Raw genomic sequence first — 25804 nt, 5'->3', positions numbered from 1 at the left:
CGTAGCTTGGAGGACTCTGTGAAGCCCTCGTCCCCAAAGGCCGCATCAAATTGCTGGATGAAGGCCAACACTTTGTCGGTAGCACCAAAGGTGCCATCGTAGGTGAGAAAAGAGATACTCTTTCCTCCCTCCTTGAACTTCTTTAGCTTTTGTGACCTTCGCCATGCAGGAAATGATTTGCGATGTCCTCCCCTCTTGTATTCTCTAGGAGAATAGCCATAACTTTCATCGGAAGAGGAGGAAGGTGAAGAAGAAGGAGAAGAGGGTGACCTCTTCCTAGCCCTTTTCTTCCTTTGTTTCCTCTCTTGCCTTTCAGGGTGATGAGGAGAAGGACTATAGGTTGATCTTTTCCTCTTGGGAGGAGTAGGAGATCATCTAGACCGCCGTCTTCGTGGAGCCACATCTTCAGAAGAACTTAAACTGTCATTGCTTTCTTTCTCTTTGGATTCCTCCTCTCGAATGGGAGAGAGTCTTCTTTTGGGGGTCTCTTCAAGAGGCCTCCTAAGCTCTCTCTCCTCTGGGAGAGGAAGGGAAATTCCATAAGCACGAAGTTGTTGAGTAACTTCGGCTTGCAAAATAGGGTTGCCCATAACTTGTTGCAACCTAGTGACGAGATAATTCACAAACATGGGAGCATCATCATTAGCACCTTCATGTGCAAAATCAAAGCTATCAATGTTCATTCTACTCTCTTGATTATTGTCAGCCATGTTAACAAAATTTATGTTTATACTTAGTGTATGCTTTGGCAATACAATACCTTAGTTGCCACTCCTCTTAGCCTTTGAAAATCGGCTCTTAAGTATCTACACCCATGGCTCAAAGTGGTTAATTATAGAGAGTAGAGGAGTAGGTCTAACATAGCAGAGTTGCCAAGGGCTAGCTCCTTTCGGACTTCTTATGGCTCAATAATGGTAAAACCGTAGGCAAGTCTAAAAAGACTCCATTATTAAGTCCAAAGCTCCCGAGGTGTGCACCATCCCCCACATAGTGGGCTTAACAAAACCGATATTAGATCCCAGTTCCACTTACTCTATTATAATTAACAACATCAACCATTTATAGGCTACTTAAGGACCTCTCTTCTTAAGCAAGAAAAGAGAAACCAAATGCTCTGATACCAATGTAATGTAATTAGCCTATTCAACTTGAGAATAGCGGAAATTAATGAGAATACTTTCGAGAAATAACTTTGTGAGCATAGCGGGTAGACATAATTGAAGATAGCAACATAATCATAGCAATTAGTTAACTTGGCATAGACAATACTTTTGCAAGAGAGAGAGTTTAGAGAACATGACAACAGTTGAGGACCGGATTTATGTGGAGCCGGTCCCCCCTCCAATAGGCATTTGTATTATGATTTCTCCCATAAAGAGAGACTTGTTACAATACAGTCTTTGTGTTCCTTGTGACCTAGGTGATGCCATGAAGATGGAAGGCTTCATGCATCACAAACATAACATAAACTTGAAGAAAGCTTTAACTATCCCAAGCCTCAGTCCCAAGACCTCAAACACCTTCGAAGGTGGAGAGAGCTAGCAGGGAATGAGGGTAGGGAAGAGGAAGAAGAAACATTTCGTAGGAGAAAGAATTAGTTCCTCACTTATCATACTCTTGTTGCTAGCATACATAATAGCATAGTAATGAAGAAGAAGGAGATGGCAAGCTTAAGCATTGAAGCATGGCTCTTGGTTGGATTTGCACTCCATAGCCAAGAGTGTTGGTGTAGGCTCTCAACCTCTACTTGCTTCGAGAAGGAGAGGGAGCTCTTGCACTTTGCATAGTACACAATGAGAGTGCTTGTGAGTGTGTGTGGGTGAGTATACCCCCTAGGCACCCCCCTAGCTTGCTTGGGTCGACCCCCCCTTGTAGCTAATGCTTGAAGCTCATTGAACCCCTCCAGGCCTAGCCGATCACAAGCAGGAGCCATTACAAGCAACATGGGTAGCCTTGGGACAAGTGTCCCCATTTCCCGTTTGAGAGAGAGGACTTGATAAATGCTAAAACAATTAGATAATTCGTGTAATTTATCATTGGACCCCTTTGAAGCCTAGCCAATAGGCTTCAAGAAACACATGAAGGTAACAAGGGTAGGGGCCTGACATGTGTCCTTGCTGCCTCTTCAAGTTGGGGCTTCCCTTGTGTGTGGAGTGGGTGTTCTCTCTCTAGCCCCTAGGAAAAGGGCTCGCCCTCCGTCTTGTAGGAATGCTTTTGACTTTAGGTGATCAAGCACCTTACTCACCAAGCATGACAACGCACTTGAACTAGGGGGTGTTCCCACAAGCATCTCAGGCAAGCTTCTCAAGGCACCTCAAGTACCTTAATCATGCAGCAAGTCAAGCACCTTAAGCATGGAGTCAGTCAAGCACCTCAAGCATCTTAATCAAGCACCTCAAGCATGACAAACACCTGAAGCATGACAAACACCTCAAGCATAACAAGCACCTCAAGCAGGACAAGCACCTCGAGCTTGGACCGGGTTCCCACCTCAAGCTCAGCCCTAGCTTACCTAAGGTCAAAGGACTTTTACACACATTTATTGGAGGTCTTCAATGAAGCTAACCCTAAGGTCTTATGCTCCATTGGTTAGCCTTGCTCTTTGATAGACCATCTCCCTTTTGGGCCCCTTTACCATTGGCCCCGTGTTGAGATAGATCTATAAGCACATATCTATATCTTAACACTTGTTCCCATTTATTCTCCCACATTAAGTGATCAATTTAATATGAGAAAATCATTTGGGTTGGTTAGATATTAGATTTTATGACAGTCAAAACCAAATTCTACCATAAGCACTCTCAACCATGACTCTTCACATGCTGCCAAAGCTGCTCCACGATATTCAGCTTCTGTACTTGATAATGCTACTGTTGATTGCTTCTTGCTACTCCAACTTATCATGCCATTGCCAATGGAAAATGCATAACCACTTGTAGATCTTCTATCCATAAAATCTCTTGCCCAATCTACATCTATGTAACCATAAAGACAAAGCTTCCCATTCTTTTTATAAAACATTCCATAACTGACAGTGGCTTTCACATAACTCATAATCCGTCTCACTGCATCAAGATGACTTTTAGATGGATTTTGCATGAATTGACTTACAACACCCACTGCATAACTCAAATCTGGCCTTGTTTTTGTCAAGTAAATAAGGCATCCTCAATGTAATGTCCATCATCAAACAACTTCACATTTTGATCAAGAGGTGTATCAACCGGTTTGCACGCTATCATTCCATACTTCTCAAGCATATCCAACGCGTATTGTCTTTGTATCATCCAAATTCCTGATAAAGTATTGACAATTTCAATTCCCAAGAAATATCTCAACTCACCAAGGTCCTTCATGTTGAATTCTCTCAACAAACTCTTCTTGACATGCAAAATTTGCTCAGCATGACTTCCAGTGAGAATCAAGTCATCAACATAGATAACAATAACGACGATCTCTCCATCAACATGCTTCAAAAATAATGAGTGATCAACAGTAGATTGTTTAAATCCAATATTCTTCAAGAATCTGGTTATCTTTTCACACCAAGCTCTAGATGCTTGCTTCAAACCATACAATGCTTTCTTCAACTTACACACATAATATGGAAACTCTGGATGTTGATAACCCTCTAGGCTATATCATATAAACTTCTTCTTCCAAGTCACCATTCAAGAATGCATTATCCACATCCATTTGCCGTAACTTCCAACCGAACATACTTACCATTGCTATCACCAATCTGACTGTTGTCATCTTTGCAACTGGACTAAATGTCTCATCATAATCAAGAACTTTTGTTTGTGCATAACCTTTAGCAACAAGCCTCGCTTTGTATCTTTCCACACTACCATCTGACTTGCACTTGACTTTGTATACCCATTTTGAACCAATTTCTTTCTTTCCACTTGGTAAGCGAACCAAATCCCAAGTGTCATTCTTCACAAGAGCATCCATCTCATCATCCATAGCTGACTCCCATTCTGATTTTCCAATTGCCTCTTGAAAACATGTAGGCTCTTTATGTTGCACACGTGAAACCATGTATGCATAATGTGTACGCATGTAACCGTTGTATGTCAATCTATCAATTGGATAACACACCCTCTCTGATCTTCTCAACTGTGGTGCACTCTTCTCTTCAACTCTTGCATATGGGGGTACATATTTCTCAATATGCTTACTGCCAGGTGTCCGCAAATGTGGTAAACCATGCTCTTCATCGAGGATTTCATCTCCAGAACTCTCTTCAACCACTTTCTTCTTGCCTTTCTCGTCTTGCTTCTTATCTCGCAAACGACCACTCCATGGGTTGACACTTCTTGTACTCTCCTCTGCCATATGTGGTCCTGAAATAGTTCTTGTTGATGGTCCTGGCTTATCAACAACATGACGCACATTCTCTTGCTCTTCATACTCATCTTCTATCATCACTGGCTTTGGTTTATACCATGGTTCATGCTCACAAAATCTGACATCTCTACTGACATAAACTTGTCTTGTCGTAGGATCATAGCACTTGTAACCTTTCTTTTCAACTGGGTAGCCCAAGAATATACACTTCATTGCCTTTGGCTCCATCTTCTTTCTTGCTTCATTTGGCACATGAACATAGCAAACACATCCAAAAACTTTCATATAGGAAACTGTTGGCTTGATCCCATAAAGTCTCTCATAAGGTGAAATTTCATGAATGGCAGCTGTTGGTGTTCGATGCATAATGTGTACTGCTGTATGAACTGCTTCAGCCCAATATGTTAATGGCATATTCATCTCATTCATCATGGCTCTTGCAATCTCTGCTATGACTCTATTCTTTCTCTCAGCAACTCCATTTTGTTGTGGTGTGTATCTGCAAGTAATCTGTCTTCTTATGCCTTGTTCACGTAAGTAATCATCAAAACTGTGTGACATGTACTCTCCCCCTCCATCTGTACGTAGGCATTTAATTTGACAACCATTCTCTTTCTCAACCATAAATTTGAACTCCAAAAATACCTCAAATGCCTCTGACTTTGCCTTTAGAAAGTAAACCCATGTCATTCTGCTGTAATCATCCGTAAATGTGATAAAATATCGACAACCATTTGGTGTAGCATGATCAAATGAACAATTTCCAAAGGACTTTGGCTAATTCTCCCCCTCTTTGGAAATGGTAAACGAGATTGCTTTCCAAATTGACAAGCTTCACAAACATGATCAAAATTCAATCTGCCAAACTTTGGTAATCCACGTACAATTTTATTTGATTGCATATGCTTTAGTCTTCTAAAATTGACATGACCAATGCTCTGATACCACTTTGTAGAGTGCGCAGGTGATGGAGAAGGTAGGAAAGAAGACTACACACACACACACACACACACACACACCAACACACATCGATACACACACACACAATCGTTACCTTGCAGCAGCCATTCAACGAGCTGCTGTTCTCTTCTTCTCTTTTGAACTATTATCCAAAGTATATTTTTACAACATAGTATAGTCAGTGTCCAGCCGCCCATAGCACAATGGACATATTCTTTAACATCATATTCTTTAACAGAAAACACTACCCTCTTACTTGGGAGATAATGAAGATGAATCCATAGTGTGTAAAACCACGCAAGTGAAAAGAGTGGAATAGACCCTAGAAGTAGACAACATTCATTCAATCATGTCTACACCCATTCAATGCACTCTTACTTTAGGATAACTGCTGAAAATCAGACCATATCTATGGAATGATTTACACAAAACTCTAGAGAAGGTGGGAATAACATGGTTAATCAAATTTTTTTTGGAAAAATTGAAACACGAAATGGATAACAAAGAGATTCAATCTGTTCCAATGAACAAAGTTAGAGAATACTACGGAGGAGAAGAAGGAAACATGACCCTTCCAGTGAGGTATAATGATATAGAAACCATGGCAATACTAGACAGTGCGACAAACATAGCCATAGCCACGAAAGCAATATGGGAATCTTGGGGGCAACCAGCCATTAGACAAACTCTAATGAAATTGAAATTGGTTGATAAACACATCTAAAGACCTTTAGGACTTCTTGAAAAGTGATACTTAATTCCTGTGGCATTGAATATCAACACACTTTTACCATAGTAGACTTTGGGAAGAAACTCAATTATGAAATCATATTGGGAAGACCTTTCATGTGACAAGTACAACTCATCCAAGATTGGAAAAATAATTATCTGTATTTGAAGCAAGTGGGATCAATAACAAGGGTTAATCTAAAAAATCATACTTATAGAGATGTCATGAGAACGCCCATACAAGAATTTGATTCAGTCTCTTTGACTGAAAATAAGCTTCCAACTTGGTTCAACAAAGACACTCCTATTTGGATGTGTGGAGCTTCACAAAATGGGAGCTTAAAATGAGAAGAATGTATCTTATAAAGGGATTGCACAGATGAAGCCTATGTACCTGGACCCTTTCTAGAGCATTTGTTTGAGCCATTTGAGTGGACTCAAATTTTAGCGCCAGTGGATGTATGTGTAAATCTGTATATGCCTACTCAATTTTGCAATGAGGACGGCTATGACATAATTCCCATACAAATGATCTCAACTCTCCACATTGAAGACAAAATTCACGAATAAAATGACTTGATGAAAGCTCAACAAGTCTTTTCAGACCTCTACTATGATGCAATGGATGAGTTAGAAGAACACTCAGCTACCTTAGATGATTTGGGGTCGAAAACAGAACATGTGAGAGCTAAGCTACTCATGAAAGGAGGAAGGAAAAGTTTTTTGACTTTCCAAATCAGAAACCGAGGAGATAGAAATGGTATAGAAGAAAAAGAGATACCAGAAACTTGAAAGCTAGACCTATGCCATCAGTCTCCACCCAGTAGAACACAGTTCTTGATGCAGATAGATGCACATGATTGTGTCAAGGACAAAATAACTTATACATATCCTTTAAACGAAAAACAAGGAACATCAAAAACATCAAGAAAAACGACAAAGGAAAACAAAAATGGTATAGAAACCAAAAACTTGAAAGCTAGACCTATGCCATTAGTCTCCACCCAGTAGAACACACTTCCTGATGCACATGATTGTGTTAATGATAAAATCACTTATAGATATCCTTTAAACGAAAAATAAGAAACATCGAAAATATCAAGAAAAACGACAAAGGAAACTCAAGTAAAACCAAAACACCAGGACAAGAACTTGACCATGACACCGGTTGAACGAAAAAAGAAACATCAAGAGTTGAAAAAAGCTCTAAAGGAGATATATACAATTGAAATAGACACCATTGAGGAGGATGGTAACGATATAATGAGCGTTCCATCCCATTACAAGAAATATACTCTCCAAGACAAAAAAATCATAGTCGAACAACCTATCAAGGAACTACAAAAACAGGGCGAGTCCTATGAAGGACTTGAAAACGCAAAAAGGATAGATCTAGCCGAACAAGGAGAAGAGCTTAGACCAGTCTACATTGCAAATGACCTTACAAAAGAAGAAGAAGAGCTTTTTTTAAGCTTACTGAAAGAATACCGAGATATCTTTGCTTGGTCTTATAAGGATCTCAAGGGTGTTGATCCAGAAATCTATCAACATACAACCATACCCATGAAACATAATGCAAAACTAAGTAGACAAAGGCCATACACATATAATAAAACATTTGCCAGAAAGATCAAAGAAGAGATTAAAAAACAAAAGGAAGCCAAATTCATTTATGAAATTTAACACACAGATTGGGTTTCTCCAATTGTGGTAGTACCCAAGAAAAATGGAAAATTACGAGTGTGCATCAATCTCAAGAAAGTGAATGCAGCTACCATTAGAGACAACTTTCCTCTTCCAATCACTGAGCATGTTTTTAGAACGAGTTGCAAGAAAATAAGCTTATAGCTTTTTAGATGGCATTTTAGGATACAATCAACTTTTGGTTAATCCCAAACTAATGCTCCTGCCACCTTTCAAAGATTGATGAGCCATACTTTTAAAGAATATCTTAGGAATTTCTTGGACGTATATATGGATGATCTATGCGTACATTCATCAATTTGGGATGATCATTTTGAACACCTCAAAAAGGTATTCAAAAAGTGTAGACTTTATAGGATTTTCTTAAATCCTGAAAAGTGCATATTTATGGGTAGACAAGGAAAAATTCTTGGACATATAGTGTACTCTAAAAATGGGATAGCTACTAATATGGATAAAATTCATGTTATTGTTGATTTGCCTAAACCGACAACAGTCAAGGGGATTCAAGCCTTCATGGGACATTGTAGATATGACAGACGTTTCATTTACATGTACGCTATAATTGCAAAACCCATGTATAGCTTGATTACGCACTTTGATTGGACTGAGGCGTGTGAAGAATCCTTCATGAAGCTTAAGCAAGCTCTCACTTCAGCTCTAATATTGAAAGTACCAGATTGGAATAAGATATTCCACATACATGTAGATGCTTCAAATTTTGCCAATAGATGTATACTAGCTCAACCAGGAGATGGGAAAATTGATTTTTTTTTTTTTAATGCTAGCCAACAGTTGAATATGGCAGAAAAGAACTATACCATCACTGAAAGGGAAGGACTAGGAATGATCTATGCCGTAAAAAAGTATAGACACTACCCATTAGTAAACAAATTTGTGCTCTTTGTGGACCACCAAACCTTATTACACTTGGTCAACAAGCCATGCAACACAGGAAGAATAGTGAGATGGTTCATCATTCTTCTAGAATTTGATTTCACTATAGTTGTGAAAAAGGGCACCACTCATCAAAAAGAAAATCATTTGTCAAGGATTGTTTTAGGGGAACCACCCAAAGGAGTAGATGATGACCTACCAGATGCATATTTTTTCTCCGTAGAAATAATACCTCGATGGTCAAAAAACATGGTATCATTGATGGCCATAGCCCAAGTGGATTCACAAATACCACTTCCTATTACAATTAGATTAATTGAGTAATCAGCTATGTATCAATTACTAACTAGAAGGCTATACAAAAGAAATGAATATGGAATATTGATTTTATGCATTAATATTGAGGAGAAAACCCAAATACCTAAGTCAAGCACATAGTACCATAGTAGGACTTCACTTTGTGGAAGATCAAACTATGCAAATCTTGAGACTTGGAGTATTTTGGCCAACTATGAGGAGGGATGTTCATTCTTTTGTGAAAGATTGTCCTCAATGTAAAAAACAAGCACCCATACCTCATCTAACATTGTTCCAAATGTCGATTGTTCCTAAATGGAGTAACTATCTAGTTACTTACTTATGAAGCCGAACATTTCCTGAGGATATGAGTAAACGCCGTCAAAGAGAAATTGAAACTGAAGCAAGAGACTATGCTCTTATTAAAAACTAATTATATTGGAGAGGTAAGGATCAACATGTGCTTCTTTGTCCAAATGAAAACAAATACTTTCCTATTATAGAACAAGCACATGTTGTATTAGCTAGAGGTCACTTTTCTAGTGAGACCACTGCAAGAACAATCTTAATGGCAGGCATATAGTGGCCAACACTTTTTGCAGATGCCAAAGAATATGTTTGAAGGTGTGATGCATGTCAACGAGCAAAAATGCCAACTTGTATAGATAGCATGCCCTTAAGACCAATGATGGGGGCTAGAGCTTTTGCAAAATGGGGTATAGACTTTGCTGGGTCAATAAAACCACCTGCTTATAGAACCCAAGATCAATATATCATTGTAGCTATGGACTATTTGACCAAGTAAACCGAGGCTAAAGAAACCCACAAGAATGATGCCAGAACCACTACTGGATTCTTATATGAGTATGTGTTCACAAGATATGGACTACCAATAGAAATAGTCAGTGATAGGAGAACTCATTTCCTCAATGAGGTAATCAAGTATCTCCCTATCACCCATAAACAAACGGAAAAGCTAAGCATACGAATAAAATTCTTAGCTCGGTATTGACTAAAGTGGTTAGTTCAAGAAGGACAAACTAGGAAATGAATCTCCATGCTGCTCTATGGGCTTATCGAGTTTCATTCAAAACAGCTTTAAATGCAACACCCTTTAACCTTGTTTATGGTCTTGATGCCATACTGCCAATAGAATTCTATTGCTGACACTAAGGGTAGCTAAGGATATTGAGTGGACTGGATAGAAATTGTCAGAGAGACTTAAGGATTTAGAAAAGCTAGATGAGCAAAGGCTAACTGCTGTAGCTCACATCTATGCACAAAAGCAGAAACAAACAAAAAATCTTGATTCCCATCTAATTACAAAAATCTTAGAAAAAGGGGACTTAGTTTTAGTCTATTCCCTTAAGCAGCACATTCCAAGTTTAAGAAAAAGAAAAACGGACCGTTTATCATTGAAGATGTATCTCCAAGTGGAGTAGTTAAGTTGTCCACCCTAGATGGTGAACCAATGGCTAATTGGATTAGTGGCTGTCATTTAAAGAAGTACAATTTTCCACTAACCAATGAATTGCTAGAAAGAATGCATGCAACAAAACAAAGAAAGATAAAACGACAGCAGGTTATTGATGAAGCTCTAGAGGAAGCTCGGCTCCGGGTACTCAAAAGGAAAGATGCTCTCAAGAATCAACAAATACCTATTCCCATCAACACTCTGAAATCAGATGATCGACAATGGGAATTGCAGAAAGATGCAATGTCAACAGATGATGAATCGTTAGATGGAATGGACCTTTGCATCAAAGTACATCTAAACAATCATAGCACAAATGCATTGGTTGACACAAGAGCTTGAGTAAATGCAGTCAGTTATTCTACATACAAGAAAGCAACAAGTCAGTTTGACAACAGGAATATCGAGTATTAAAGGATGCAACAAGAACCCAATACCAACATTGGGAGTAGTTAACTTAAATGTGATAGTACATGGATGTTCATGCCCTCATCAATTTATATGATTACCAGATGAACACATGAATGAAAAAATTATTCTTGGAATCTCATGGATGTGGACGTACAAGGTAGAACCAGATTGGGATACCAATCAGCTCAAGCTATCACCTAAAGACGGACAACTCATTGTTCCAATTGCACCAAGCAAGGAGGAATGGAAAGGAGGTTACCAAAAGAGAAGACCACAAAGATATCAATCTTCTCCATCCTATCCACAAGAAAATGCTACAAGTAGCATGCAAGGAGTCAGGAAAATTCGGGTATTAGAAGCATAGCTTAAGGACAAACCGATTCAAATCTGGGTGCCTAAAACATCATCTACTGTACCGAAGATGGTTCCAAGGTTCAAAACATAGAGAGGAGCATCTTCGAGAAAGCAACATAATACAAAATGGATTTGGTAGAAAAAGGAGCACTTATCTTCTCCGCAAACTGTAAAATTGATCAAGCAATGGAGGGTTAAGTCTCAGAAGACTCAACCACACCATTCTGATCAAGACAAACCAAGATATCAATGGCAGTTAAAACTTGACAACAGTCACTAGTGATACCAACAGCTCAGGAAATCAGCATGCCAAAGCATCCTGACGGTACAATCAAGCAAAGAGCACACAAGCTACAAGATTTGCTCTTTGGAAGACAGCATGAGAAAACCTCGACATCAGAAACCCTTGAGTTAATTACCAAAGACCCAAGTCTTGCATAGCATAATGGTTTTAATTGCATTGACCTTCAAAGCATAGTAGACCCAACCAAGGCTATGCATAGACACGATTGTTCAACCCATGCACACAGTCATCCCAGAGTACGCCATCTAGGAGGGGTGGAAGGGAACTAAGTCATTAAGGGCAATGTTTGAAGAGGGACGAACAAAAGTTCGATGTTAACGTGTAATAATGCCCTTATACTTTATCCATAAGGAAATTTAATTGATAATATCTCCCCGATGAGTGTAAATAGTGTATATACTATCAAAAAATAGTCCTTTTTGATTATTTTTCATCATTTTTCTTGATATTGAGAGTCAAAAATAGAGAAATCCAACAAAAAACAATAAAGCTATGTTTTTCAATGGATTTTCCTAATTATTGGATTTTCACTTTGCTTTTTTAGCACATTTTGTTATTTTCTTTGATTTTTTTAATAAGCAGGTCAAAAATTAATAATAAATAGCAAATGAGCTCAGATGGAAAAACTAAAGATATGCTGATGATCAAATGGACAAGGCGGACAGACACAAAAAATTCCAGTCAAATCGACAGACAGAAGCGGGATGCCTAAATTAGGCGGGTAGACCTACTTTTGCAGAATTCTTGCAGAATGAGCTATAGGAATCCGATTGGGATAATTTTTGAGTATAACATAGGTTTCATAGGAGAGAGAGCTTTTTGACCTTCTTCGCACGCATTTTCTGGAGTCCACAGTCGTTGTTTACAGCACTGTCTCACACGAGACATGAGGGGTAAGTTCTATACTTATCAATGATTCATTCTGTATGGCCGATAGCTAGTCTAAACCCCAGGAAAAAACCCTAGAATCTGAGCAGTGCATGGAGACCTACGAACAAGAATTGACCATAGCGGCCTGTCAGCTCATTCCAAATCAGATAAGACTTGAACTATGGCATGTACCAACATAATAGAACACTTCTATAACCCCAGTTGACCATTCGGCAGGGGTCGAGGGGGATCCCAAGTAGAAAAGCTAGGTTTTTGACAGAGGCCATAATTGGATTTTGACTCCATAGACAGCTTATAGACTGGGTCTATACACAATGAATATGGTTGGTTTCATAAAATCAATCAAGGCAAGCCCTCGAAAAGTAGCAACCGCTCGAAGGCTACAAAGCGTCAAATTTGACAAGCGAAGTCAAACTGACTCCAAATGGGCCAAAAATGGATGAATTGCTTCCATGACTATGTAGCGGACAAGCCCATAGCCTCAAAAGGGACTAACCAACTCCACGGGCCATGTAGTCACAAAAACCGGTGATTTCAGAGTCGACAAAGCATGAAATGATGCTGGCAAGACAAAACTTTCCCAAATTCAATTTAGGACTTGTTTTAGGTGTATAGAATATGTTTAGGTCAAAATTTTCAAGTTTTGCAAAAAAAAGTTGACTGCTGCTGGAAATAATCGCGATTATTTACTTTTACAATATTTTGGCTTGAAAATGGTACCATCACCTCACCTATCACTTGTACCCACTTATTACATGCCACATTTCAAGTATCAGTCAGAATGATCAAGGATAACTTGGAAAATTGTCAAAAAAGGCAAAGAAGTCCTTTCTAACCCATTTTCGATTTATCAATCACATTTTTTGATCCAAATCACCTCATATCTCATACACAGGGTCTACATCATGCATAGAACCAAGTTGCTCATTTTTTTTGCCAAGATGGGAGAAATTGCAACTATGCTTTCATGGGACCAAAGCACATGATGTCCTAAGCCCACTGACCAAGTTTGAACAAATTTGGAGCTCAGAATCTCAAAATTCCTTTATATCTACTGTCTCAAAGACTAAAAGCCTAAAACTGACACCATTTTCACCCTGTGCACTCAATGAGTCCACACTTCACTCATAGTATCTAATTGATATATATTTCAAGCCCGTGATGCCAAAATTGCAAATTGTTGAAAAATTCATCAGCTGTAAATAATCGCGATTATTTACTTTTGTTGCAAATTTTTGTTTGGACTTCATGATTTTGTTCTTTACATGTTTTTATGCATCTATGCATGTTCAAAAATTGATTTGAAGCAAATTGGACTCAATTTGTCAGCAATTCAGACTGCACGACATTTTAGAGCGGAATTTGTCAAATTTTTTAACTTTGGCACTCTATTCACTTAACACGAGCCATGCAAGCTGCGAAAAAGGCCAAGAAGAGGGTATCCCAAAAAGAGAAGCTGCAAGAGCTGCCACCATACCAACTGGGATCCCAGTTCAGTAAAGACAACCAAGGCAACATATCTATCCAAAGAACGACTTGAGGAGAACCACACAACGGTTTTAACAAGCAGGTTTAAAAGTGAAGAAGGACATCAGGTAGTACTACATTTGTTGCCAAAAGAGGTCTATGATGTCGCGGCAAAGCCCAAAACAAAAGAAGCCAACAAAAGGCTTGGACTCAGAGAATTCTACGACCAAGAACCATGTGGTGTAAACTTTCAGAAAGCCTATGAGCTCGTGTCTACAATCATTGAAGACGGATCAATCCACATTATTGACCAGCAAGGGCAGAAGATAGAAGTGGTAATTACGAAAGAAATAGTGTCACTGAGGCTCTCAACTTGCCGACATAAGGGATGACCATGAGGGCTAGAGACAAAAAAATAGCAGGCACTTTCTTCAAAGAGATTGCTGCAACAACATTTGCTGATCTCATCCAGAAGCAAGTAGCACGGTTATATCACCAACACTTCCACTTTCTAGCCAAAAGACCACCAAGGTACACAACACCCAATCATGCAATTGAGACTACATTCACACAAGTGTTAAAGTCGAGAACCAGGCAACCCGTTGATCACGCACAGTATGTGCTATCCACACTGGAGGGTACCAAGAAAGAGGGCAAGATAACCTATATGGGAGCACCTGAGGTACTTACAAGAATAACATACTATGCTATCGGCATGAAAGACAATCTGCCACCTTCCCTAGATTAGAACACATGAATTGTATCTGCACAACCATCCCCTTGAGACACAAGGTCCACAAAAAGAGTTTACAAATCTGATGAAGACTTTGCTAAAAGCTCACACAAAGCACATAGCAACAAAAGCTCAGACAACGAGGAAAGAAGAGCCACGATTGAAGAGATAAAAAGAAAAGCAGTGGCTGCACATCAGAAAGAACCTCAACAAAAGAAGAGGAGGTTTGAAAGGGAAAAAGAGGCCTACAAAAGAAGCCGCCAAGCTGCAGGTGAGGACCCAACACGGTGGGTTCTAAGAGATATAAAAAGCCCCCGAACCAAGAATCCTTCCAGGAGAGAACTAGAAGATCCCAAGGATTCTCTTGAACGCATGTACCAGGAAGCAGAATCCCTAAAGCAAAGAGAAGCTCAAGAAGCAGAAAGAAAAGCAAGGGAAGATGCGGCGGAGCAGAAGGGACAAGCGAAAGTGACCCAACAAAGTGAAGCCCATCACAAACACAGTGAGATGTCTCCCAGACCATCATCACCTGCTACAAAACAACAAGACCACCCCATGCCAAGCCCTCCACATTCACCAACACTTAGACCCACTGAGGGAGAGCAAACCAAGGAAAAGAGCCTGAACCGCAAGAAACAGCAGGATCTGAACAACAGGCAATAACTATTTCTGAGCAAGCCAAAGCAAAAGAGCAAGAACCGGAAAGTCCAGCAAGTCCTAAACTAGAAGAGACTGCCAGTTTTGAGCAACTTAAGGCACAAGAAATAAAAGACACCCCGTCTTACCACCACCGAACAAGAAACGGCCGAGGCATCTGTGAAGCCTCAAGGAGACAAAGAAGCCAAAGTAACCACAAGCCCACCCGAGGAGCCACGAGAGACTGTTGAAACATCTAGGCGGATCACAGAACAAGAAGATTGGCAGACAAATGATGAAGTAATTCTCCAAGTAAATGAATATGCCAAAAAAATGCAAGAAATGATAGAGAAAATGCGATCAACAGCACTTAGCCACAGTGCTAAGGCTAGAGAGCTGAAAATAGTGATAGATACTCTGTAAGGAGAGCTAGAGGACCGAAGCATGACATAGGTGGTACCACTTTTTGCACCTTTTGGTGGTACCACCAATAGAACCTAGGTGGAGGGAAATTCAACTTTTTTCAAATTTGGGAAGGAGGGAGAGGGAAATTATAAATTTGCATGCAATATAGTTTATGTACCTATAATCTAGATGCATGCAAGCCATTATGGGGTGGAGTGGGTCCCCTTTTTTTGAACTTACAGTCATCATGGCCTAGACACTCCTTGTCCTCTTTGTCCTTTCCTCTCATGCAACTAGCTTGTCACTCAGATGCCCGCCTATACCTGTGTGCTCGCTCTGCTCCCATAGCTCATGCTCCCCATTGCATGTTGTAGCCATCGCGCTCTACCCCCCATTGCACCCGTCGCACTCTGCCATAGCCCTGGTGGATCTCTTCCCCCATTGTCCCCGGCACGGAAGCATAAAGACTGCAGCAACACCCTCTACAGAGATGACTCCCAAGAAGAACACTCCCTCCAGGAAGTGCAAAAACCCGACTCAGAGCACGGAGGTGGTATAGCAGGTAGCCCCTGCAAAAAACACCACAGCACAGCAGACCCTTGCAACAGCCACCACACAACAGACCCTCGCAACACATGAGACATATCAGATGGAAAAAATTGTCTTAACTGTAGGAATTGGTGGCCTACATTGCACATGGATGCCGAAGAGTTTGTAAAGCGTTGTGATACATGTCAACGCACAAAGATACCAATAAAAAGAGACGAGATGCCATTACGGCCAATGATGGGGGCAAGAGATTTTGCAAAGTGGGGCATTGATTTTGTGGGACCTATATCACCCCCTGCATATCGCACACATACCCAATATATCATTGTGGCCACGGACTATCTCACAAAATGGGTCGAATTCAGGGTCGAAGCCAAAGCAATACAAAAAGCTGATGCACGCACCACGGCACAATTTTTGTATGAGAATGTTTTTGTACGTTACGAGTTACCAATAGAAATTTTCAGTGACCGTGGAACACATTTTCTCAATGAAGTCATTGAATATCTGCTAGAGGAATTCATGGTCATACATAGGAAATCAGCACCATACCATCCACAGGCCAATGGGCAAGCTGAGGCCACAAATAAAACACTATGCACGGTTCTCACCAAAATAGTGTCAGAATCAAGAACAAATTGGGATCAGCAGCTACACTCAACACTATGGGCATACATGGTAGCTTACAAAACATCAATAGGAACAACACCATACAACATGGTGTTTGGCCTAAATGCTATACTACCCATAGAGTTTTTAATCCCAACTCTACAAGTAGCAACAAGCTTGGAATGGACAGGGCATGAGCTCTCTTCAAGGATTGATGATCTTGAAAAGCTAGATGAACTCCGGTTAGGAGCTGTCACGTCAATCTATGCTAAAAAGAGAAGACAAAAGGAATTTTTTGACAAGCATGTGCATACCAAAGAGTTTAAAATAGGTGATTACATACTTGTTTATACCTTAAAACAACATCCCAAGAAACTTAAAAAGCGAGGACTGAGACCATTTATGATTAGTGATCTATCACAAAGTGGACCTGTCAAGCTTGCTACATTAGCAGGTGAAGAAATGCCAAACTGGATTAGTGGATGTCGACTACGGAGGTATCATCTACCACTCACACAGGAGATGCTCCAACAAATTCATCAAGGAAAACAACGAATGAAGGAAAAAGAGAGAGTACAGGAGGAAGCTCAAGCCGAAGCACAAGAACGCATTGCAAAAAGACGGCTTCTGCGACAACAACAAAAAAGTGGAGCACCATTGAGAATCAATGCCATTCAATTGACTGAGTTGGAGGAGGAAACAGTGGAGCCAATAATTGCAGTCAAAGTGGGCAACAATCAAGTGGGATCAACAGCTTTGCTTGATTAGGGTGCTCAAGCAAATTTGATCTCTTACGGATTATACCAACAACTCACAGTCAGAGATCAAATTCATCCTACTCCCCAAGTGCTGGAAAGTAGCACATCACACCCATTGACAACATTGGGATGGACTATATTGCATGTACTGATACATCAATATATCTATCCACACAAATTCTATGTGGTGACAGATGAAAGCACACAACACCCAATGATGCTAGGGCAACCTTGGCAAAAAGCATACAATGTGCAGATAGATTGGAAAGCAAAGGCTGCCAAAATTCAACATGAACATGAACAACAGGTGATAGCTTTTGCTCAGCAATACCATCATGCTCAATTGCAAGCCATGCAATCACTGGCAACAGAGCCAAAAACACGAATTCCATCAATGAACAACAGGAAACCCGGGACCCAATATCAGGTAAAAGCCAATCATGCTAATTACAGACAGATGAAGTCACCGGCCACAATGCAAAAATCTAGGCTACCAAAACAAGGTAAACAAGTATGGAGGCGGAAGGATAGAAATGGAATGACAGAAAAACAAAAATGTAACAAACGTATTCCAACAAAGCAGATGGTTCAAACAAGGGCATAAAACGAATGTGGATCCCAAAGAAAATTCTTAGCCATAACCCAAATGCCACTCACATTTGGATACCAAAGCAAAAGCAACTACCTGCAGTACAAGCAACAATGGAAGGCAGACAACTGTATTTCAAAAAGGAGAACCGACATAAGTGGATGCCGATGAAAGACAAACCAGTGGCAAACAAGCAAGAGCCAAAACATCTACACAGAAAGGCAGCAACACAATACCAATGGAAAGTCAAGGCCATAAGGCCCATAGCCATTACATCCCCGCCAATTCTATCCTTAGACACAGCTACGACTCCATCAACAGTGTCGGCAAAGCAATTGCCTTTTGCAAAAAAGACAATTAAATAGAGAGCAGTAGAGTTACAGCTATTACTTGCAAAGAAGGCAGGAAACCTCGACGGCGAATGCCAATAAGCATTTTTCTTATTCCCTTCTCTTGCACATCATTAATTTTTCCATGCATTGATCGAGTATGCATAAAATAGGGCCACATTAATCGGCCAGGCATTAGCACAACTTTTTCAACCTATGCACGGCACATACTCCGAGGAGAAACCTTGTCGTCCGAGAGGACTCCGGCTAGGAGGGGGGGAGGCATTCTAGAGGCACTCTCAAATGCGGAACCAATGACAGAAACAACAAAAAAGGGCATGATTTTCGACTATTTTAAGGGTTGTTGTTTGATTGCGAAATTTTCTGGAGTAACCCAAGCACATATGCCCTTATACAACATGAATCTACAGGTATATGGGGCCAAACGCCAAATCAAGCCCCTAGGTGTGTGTATATAAGTAGAAATAGCCTTTTTGGGAAAATATTGGTAAAACGGAGAAATCCGGCCATTAAAATTGTATGTGAGTGTATATAATGTGTTGCGGTGATGTTTGTGATTTATTATGATTTTTGGGGATTTTCTGGGTTTGATTTGCTATTTTCCTTTTAATTTTGCTAATTTTCGGCATAAAAACTTCAAAAATACAAAAAGTAGGTGAAAAATAGTCGTAATGAAAAACAAAAAATATGGTGATGATCAGTGACTATAGGACAACCTATGGTACAGTGGGGGTGCAATTATGAGAATGGAGCGGAAAGCGTGTTTTGGCCAGGTTTTGATAGGTTTTGACCGCATCTTGCAAGAAGATAGGAGCACATGTCAAATTTCATGAAAAGTGGTTCGAGGACCTCCATTATAAGAAATTTTCACTCCAATTTTAGCTCATTTTCACTATTGACTTTGTGGAGAAAGCTTCTGCCACCTAGAGCGGATCGACTTTCCAGCAGCTTCTACGACGCACACGACTACCCGACGAGCTCCAGACATGAGAGGTAGGCTCACCACCTTGAGCTTTTCGTGCATGTTTGTCGTTATGTCGCGAAAACTAGCGTAGGGGTCACACACAAAGCGAGCGGTAGAGACCTGCAAGTAGAGACGGCGGCCTAACGGCTAACCTGAAAGCAACAAGACTTCATCGGCAGCTTACCCTAGTCTAGAAGACCAGTCCTGGATAGCCAAAGGCAGTGGGAAACCATCGGAAAAAACCCTAATTCCCAGAAACCCGCAAGAGGCCACTAAATGGGAAATCGGCGAAACGGTGACTAAATGCTACCAAAATTCATGGGTAGGAGCATCTCGACATGCTTGACAAGTCTATATGACTCGCATGACCAAAAAGTGACCCGAAGCGGCACTAAACCTTAGACACACTGATAGCCGTTTTTCGGCTTTCCATAATTGCCATAGTAAGCTACCTCACCCTATCAAATCACTGAAACATTTTGGTTATCCCTACCATTTCACTGTACATAGGCGTGTGTGAGTTAGGGGACTTTTCCCATATCTTCTTAAAAACCCTCACTGAGCTAGTTGAGCCAAAAAAAATAAAAAACATAAGTATATTATGGCCCGTTTGTGTGTAAATATTTCATTGTATATAGGGCCTAAATAAAACTATTTTTCATAATTATTTTGGTATTTATTTAAATATTTCTACCTATGGTGTGTTATTTATGCTATGTACATTGACTCACCATTACCATATTTTTTCTTACCATTTTGCATACTCTTTATTCCATATAAAAATAATTTCATGCAAGATTCTCTTATTTTTGGTGTAACTCCATCCCAACAAAAATCCAAAAAAACTAGTTCTATTTATGTGTATATTTTTTCACTATTGTGATTTTTTCCTTCCTACATCTGTTCTCTATTACTCTCATAATTAGACCACAAAAACTATTCATCTTTTTATGGTAGACTTATAATGAGAGAGATTTATTTTGACTCCTTTATATTTTTTCCACCTATATTATTTATATTTGACATGTACATATTTTTTAGACCCCTCAATATTTGATTTTCTTAGTTGTACTATTCACTTATATCATGATCTCAACAATATCTTCAATTATAGACCTACCAAATAAGGTCAAGGGTATGTGGAATGCATGCATGCACCATGGGGAGCTCACTCTTGGAGGTATTCAAAAGAATCATCCAAAGAAGGACCTCACAAGGACCTTGTGCAGTGGAAAAAAAGTCGGTTTTGCTGAATTTTTAAAGATCACATGCTCCCCGAATTTGGAAAGGTGATACAGACAAAATTTGTAGCTCGTGAGCTGAACTTTCACCTTAAATTTTTTCATATTTTTTTGAGCTACGAGCTGTGAGCTATGATTTTATTGGTGGACCCCATTTTGCCCATGAAATGCAGCCACACTCCCTCTTCCACTTTATCATTTTCCTCTTTCACATACACTCCTCCCTATCCTTCCCACTCCCAAACTTGCAACTCCCATGTCCTAATTCACCCTCTTCACCATTGCCACATCTCTCACATCTCCATAGCCTTCATCCTCCATTTCTACACCGTATGTGTCCCCCTTTCTCTCTACATATATGTCCATATTACCATACTCTCTTCAACTTTGTAAAGAACTTCAAAAAATCAGCAAAAATCCAAAGATAACCTCTGCAAATGAAGGATTTTATCATGAATTTTCCAAGGTTTGAAGATAACATAGCTTCATCGACACGCGCTACTTCGCCATGCTGACCGCTTCTTCTACCAGTGCTGTAAAGAGGTGAATGTCAACTTCTCCAAGCTTCAACCTTGCTTTACAAGCTTATCCTTTCTCTAACTTTTCTCATCATATATCTCACCATTTGGTGAATGATTTTGTAAATATTTTTTAGTGATAATTACTAACTACTAAGCACTAACCTTATTGTAAAATGCACCCTCTACTAGAGTAGGCACTCCCAAATTATTCACTCAATCCTCTCTCCTATCATCCTCAATAATTCTCTTCCCTTGAGCCCACATCCATGTGACTCAAAGGGCAAGAGAGACCCACCCTCATTAAAAAAAATAAAAATATGCATAATCTTTTATTCCTTCAAATAAACTTGATTAGGCCTAATCCAAATCGGGGCTTCTAAAACCTATAAATAGAGCCCTTCTCTCCCTTGTAAATCATCACATGATCACACTACACCACACCATTCTCAACACATAACACATCACTCTTCAAGCCTAGTTGTGTAGAGTGTGTGCATCGTGAGTGCTATATTCCATCATTACACATAGGTACATGGAGAAGCTTGAAGTTAGTTATGCCATCTGGAGGAGTGGAGTGTGTGCCATACTCTTCACCACACTTGTAGCCTACTCTTGTCCATAAATAAGATTCATAGTTTTGGGTGCAATTGTATGCTGTAACTACGACTCTTCTCTCCAAATTGACTTGATAAGTTGGCTCATCAGGTGGTTGAAGGTATATTGTCCTTAAAGTTTGTTGTGCCATTTCATGCTTGGTGGTTTGAGGGCTTGTTGAATTGTTTGCCTAAAAGGTAAATTGTAAGAGGGTGCTCGGTGAGAGGGCTCCCGTGACCCTAAGACAATTTGTGTATTGGCAACAAGGTCAAGTTTTGTGTTGTCTCTCTATTTCTCATCAAGCTTTGTGTGTATCTAGTCTTTAAGGCTAAGACTGAGTTGCTCAAGTTGATTTGTGCTCTTTACCTCTCTCTGGCATGGTGAATGTTTGTGTTTGGTGTGTGTGGCTATCTTGCATTCCCCTCTCTTTGTGCGTTTGAGTACAAGGAGATATCACGTGCGTCCTAGTTCGCATCTACAACTAGGTGGTGCCCCTTTTCTTGTTTGGTTTCGGACTGTGGGTTGTTGTTGTCTCTGATTGTGCTTGCCCCAGCCCCAATTGAGCAGCACGGGAGCCTCGAAGGGTGTTTAGAGGCCACTCTTCTTGTTGCCCGCCCCGAACCGCCTCAACACAAAGCGTCAAAATGCACTTGCAGTCAAACCGCAAGTCCGTTTGCCACCAAACTTCACGAGCGGCTTTCCTAAACCATCAACAACCAAGTCCTATGGTGGAAGACCACCACAAATCATCAAAGGTATGTAAATGCAACCACGGGTGCTTCTAGAGCGACAAGTTGCCAAATGGAGCTTCGGTGAAGCCAAAGTCGACAAAAACCATACGGCAAGGATCCCCAAGGGATTGGGAAACTATGGAGACCAACATCAAAAATTTCATCGGCCAAAAACCACTCCAAAAGTCAAAAAACGGCTCGAAGGCTCTGAAGTCCACACAGAGAGTTATACTCTATCCATTTGACTTTTTTGCTGAAATTAGGCTCAAAAGGGACTTAGGGGGGCAAAGGGCAAGCACTGGGAGCACTAGCACTAAAAAAAATCACCAGGAGACATCCTATGCGTAGGATGTCTCAAGGGCACTTTTTGGCACAAACCTCAACAATTTTTGTCATGCACATGTTCTGAATGACATTTACAAGCTATACACCAAGTTTCATCACATTTGGACCAGATTTGACCTCATATGCATGGAAAAACGCAAAGTTAGGGCATAGAGGCAATAATGGGCCATTGACCTACCAAATCTTGTCCAAATCTCATGAAACTTGCACAACACACTCACATACACATCAGCAAACAGTCTGTGTGGTCAGGGAAAAAAAAAGGATGAAATAAACATCCTACACGTAGGATGTCTAATGGACCTTTTTGGCATGGAAGGGATGTTTTATCATTCCAGATCTAATTACCTCATCATCAAGAGTCCATATGACAAGTTTGAAGCCATTCTAATCACTTTTGACCCCCAACACCTTCAAGATACACTTTTTGAGCCCAAAAACACCTCACAAAGCCTTACAAGCATCAAATCTTGTCCAAATTCAAATCCAAGAACAGGGCCATGTTCCATAGGCCAAGGACAACCCACAGAACAAGTTTCATGCAATTTTGATGAAAAAGACATCCTACGCGTAGGATGTCTCCAGCATAAATTTAGCCTTCTGTGCAAGGAATGACATCATGGGAGCCAATACCATGGTGCAATGAGCCCATATACCAATTTTCAACCCATTTGGACATCAATTGCTACCTATGATGGACATTCTACCCAAATTGTGACCTAAAGCCTGAATCAGCCCAAAAATCCACTTTTTGATATCCAAATTCAAATCCAAGCATATAGCCATGTTCCATGAGCCTTACACTACCTGCATGTCAAGTATGAACCAATTCTGATGAAAAAGACATCCTACGCGTAGGATGTCTAAATAGAAATTTTTGGCCAGATTTGCACTGTGAGCACATGCACAGCTTCACAAGTTCCTTTTAAGCTATAATTTCAATTTTCAAGTCATTAGGATAAGTAAAACTCAGTTTCGCAGTTAATATGGAAAAAACGCTAACTTTGGATTACTGAGTGCAACAGGATCTATGGCAGCCTCGAAGTCACCGGAAAAGAAGAAAAGAATGACAATCAAAGATTATCTGGATGAGGTGGAACCCTTTGTCATTCCAGAAGGAACATTAAAGCCCACCAACACCTGGATACAAGAGGATCTATTAGAGTCCAATGACCTAAGGATCTACCAGGGAGTGTTCAAAGACAATGAAGGCAATGTAATAGAGCTGCCAATGCTGCCAAGAGAGCTCAATGAATTTGTACGAAGCAAAATGGCCGGCTACTTGGAGAAAATTGACCTCCATAACTACTTCGAAGCGATACCAGCAGGGGTGGACATCAAAAGAGTATGGGAGTTTGTAACAAGCATCAAAGAGAATGGAGTGGCCAAGGTGACAGATTTACAAGGCAGACCAGATACAAAGATCATAATCACAGAGCGGGTTGTAGCCCATGCACTAGACCTCTCCAATCAAGGAGACAGTGTAACAAAAAGAAGGGACGAAGTCAAGATGTACAATGAGAAAGAGGCCAATTACACCTTTGAAGACATTGCCAACCCAAAAGTGGCAATTATGTGCCAGTTGTACAACCAGTACTTCCACATGTGCACTAAGAGGCCACATAAGTACAGGATGCTGCCACGTACAATTGACACGACATTTACTTGGGCAATGACAAAAGGCACCCCAAAGATAATCAACTATGCATCATACATACATGACAGCTTGGTGAAGATGGGAAAAAAAAAGTCAACCTACATAGTGCCAGGAGAACTGATAACCAAGGTGGTTTATGCAGCACTACACGCTAAAGGAAGGTGGCATGACCCACCATCTCAGAATGATTGGCTAAGGGTAAAAGAAGACAAGGAAGATGAGCCACAAAGAGCACCAAGGGTGGCTACGAGATTGAAGAGACGGTTAGAGCCAGTTGAAGAGGAGCAACCTGAGTAGAAGAAAGGAAAGGAGTCTGCTTAAGTGCCGGCCAAAGAAACCAGGTCTCAAAAAGCGGCAAGACTCGAGAGGCTGATGGAGAGTTTCCGAGCAGAAAGAGCCCTCAAGGGTGATTTAAACGAACTCTAGAATCCATCTCTCGAGTCTATGTCCAGATCATCCAGACGAGTGCAGAGGGACCGCTTTGAAGATTATATCAAGAATTTCGAGATTCTTGATGCTGCAGCGGAAAACATTCCCCATGTCCCTTTCACCGAGGAGGAAGTGGAGCAGATAAGGCAGACATGACCTTGGAATTGAGCAGAGGGTCTTCAAATCTATGACAATTCAGAAGATCGACGCCAACAATCTCAGGCGCGAGTGGCTTCAACCCTCTCTCCCATATCCATTGCTGAAGTATGAAGCAGCAACAATAAACATGCGAATCAGAGAAGAGCCAACGGTACCTCTCTACAATGCAGACACCTCAAGGCCAGAAGGAGTTAAGCTCATAGTGGATTCTCAGCCAAAGTGGAGGAAGGCTTGGCTTACCAAGTACCCACAATACCTAATCCACTTGGTAGAGGCACCTAAACATATCAGAGACAACCTCAGCTTCTGTCCTCTACCAAGGGTTAGGACGTGGAAGGCACAAGAAATTTTGCAAAGAGGCCAACCCACTTGGCTGAATTACCCAAAGCTGCCGGGCGTGAAGGCATGTGAGAGAATAAGTGTCCAATACATGGTGAAAACCCTAACGGGCGCCATAAAATTGTTCACTGGCTCACCTGACCTTACATGCATTATGATAAGAAAAATCTGCAGAACCATCCTAGCAGTGTTTGAGACCTTCAAGCCGGGCCAGGTGACCGATAGCATATTCTTCTTCCAAGATACATATAGATGTGCTTACGATCTGTTAGATCAGCCTTCCAAGGAGGTGATACATGCGCTGTACCAAAGAATCATGTTTCTACCATCCTATCACCTCCACGATTTTGAAGA

Source organism: Adiantum capillus-veneris, chromosome 25, assembly GCF_014529385.1.
Source record: "Adiantum capillus-veneris isolate H3 chromosome 25, ASM1452938v2, whole genome shotgun sequence".
In the NCBI taxonomy this organism is placed as follows: Eukaryota; Viridiplantae; Streptophyta; class Polypodiopsida; order Polypodiales; family Pteridaceae; genus Adiantum; species Adiantum capillus-veneris.
This window is presented reverse-complemented; position numbering follows the sequence as displayed.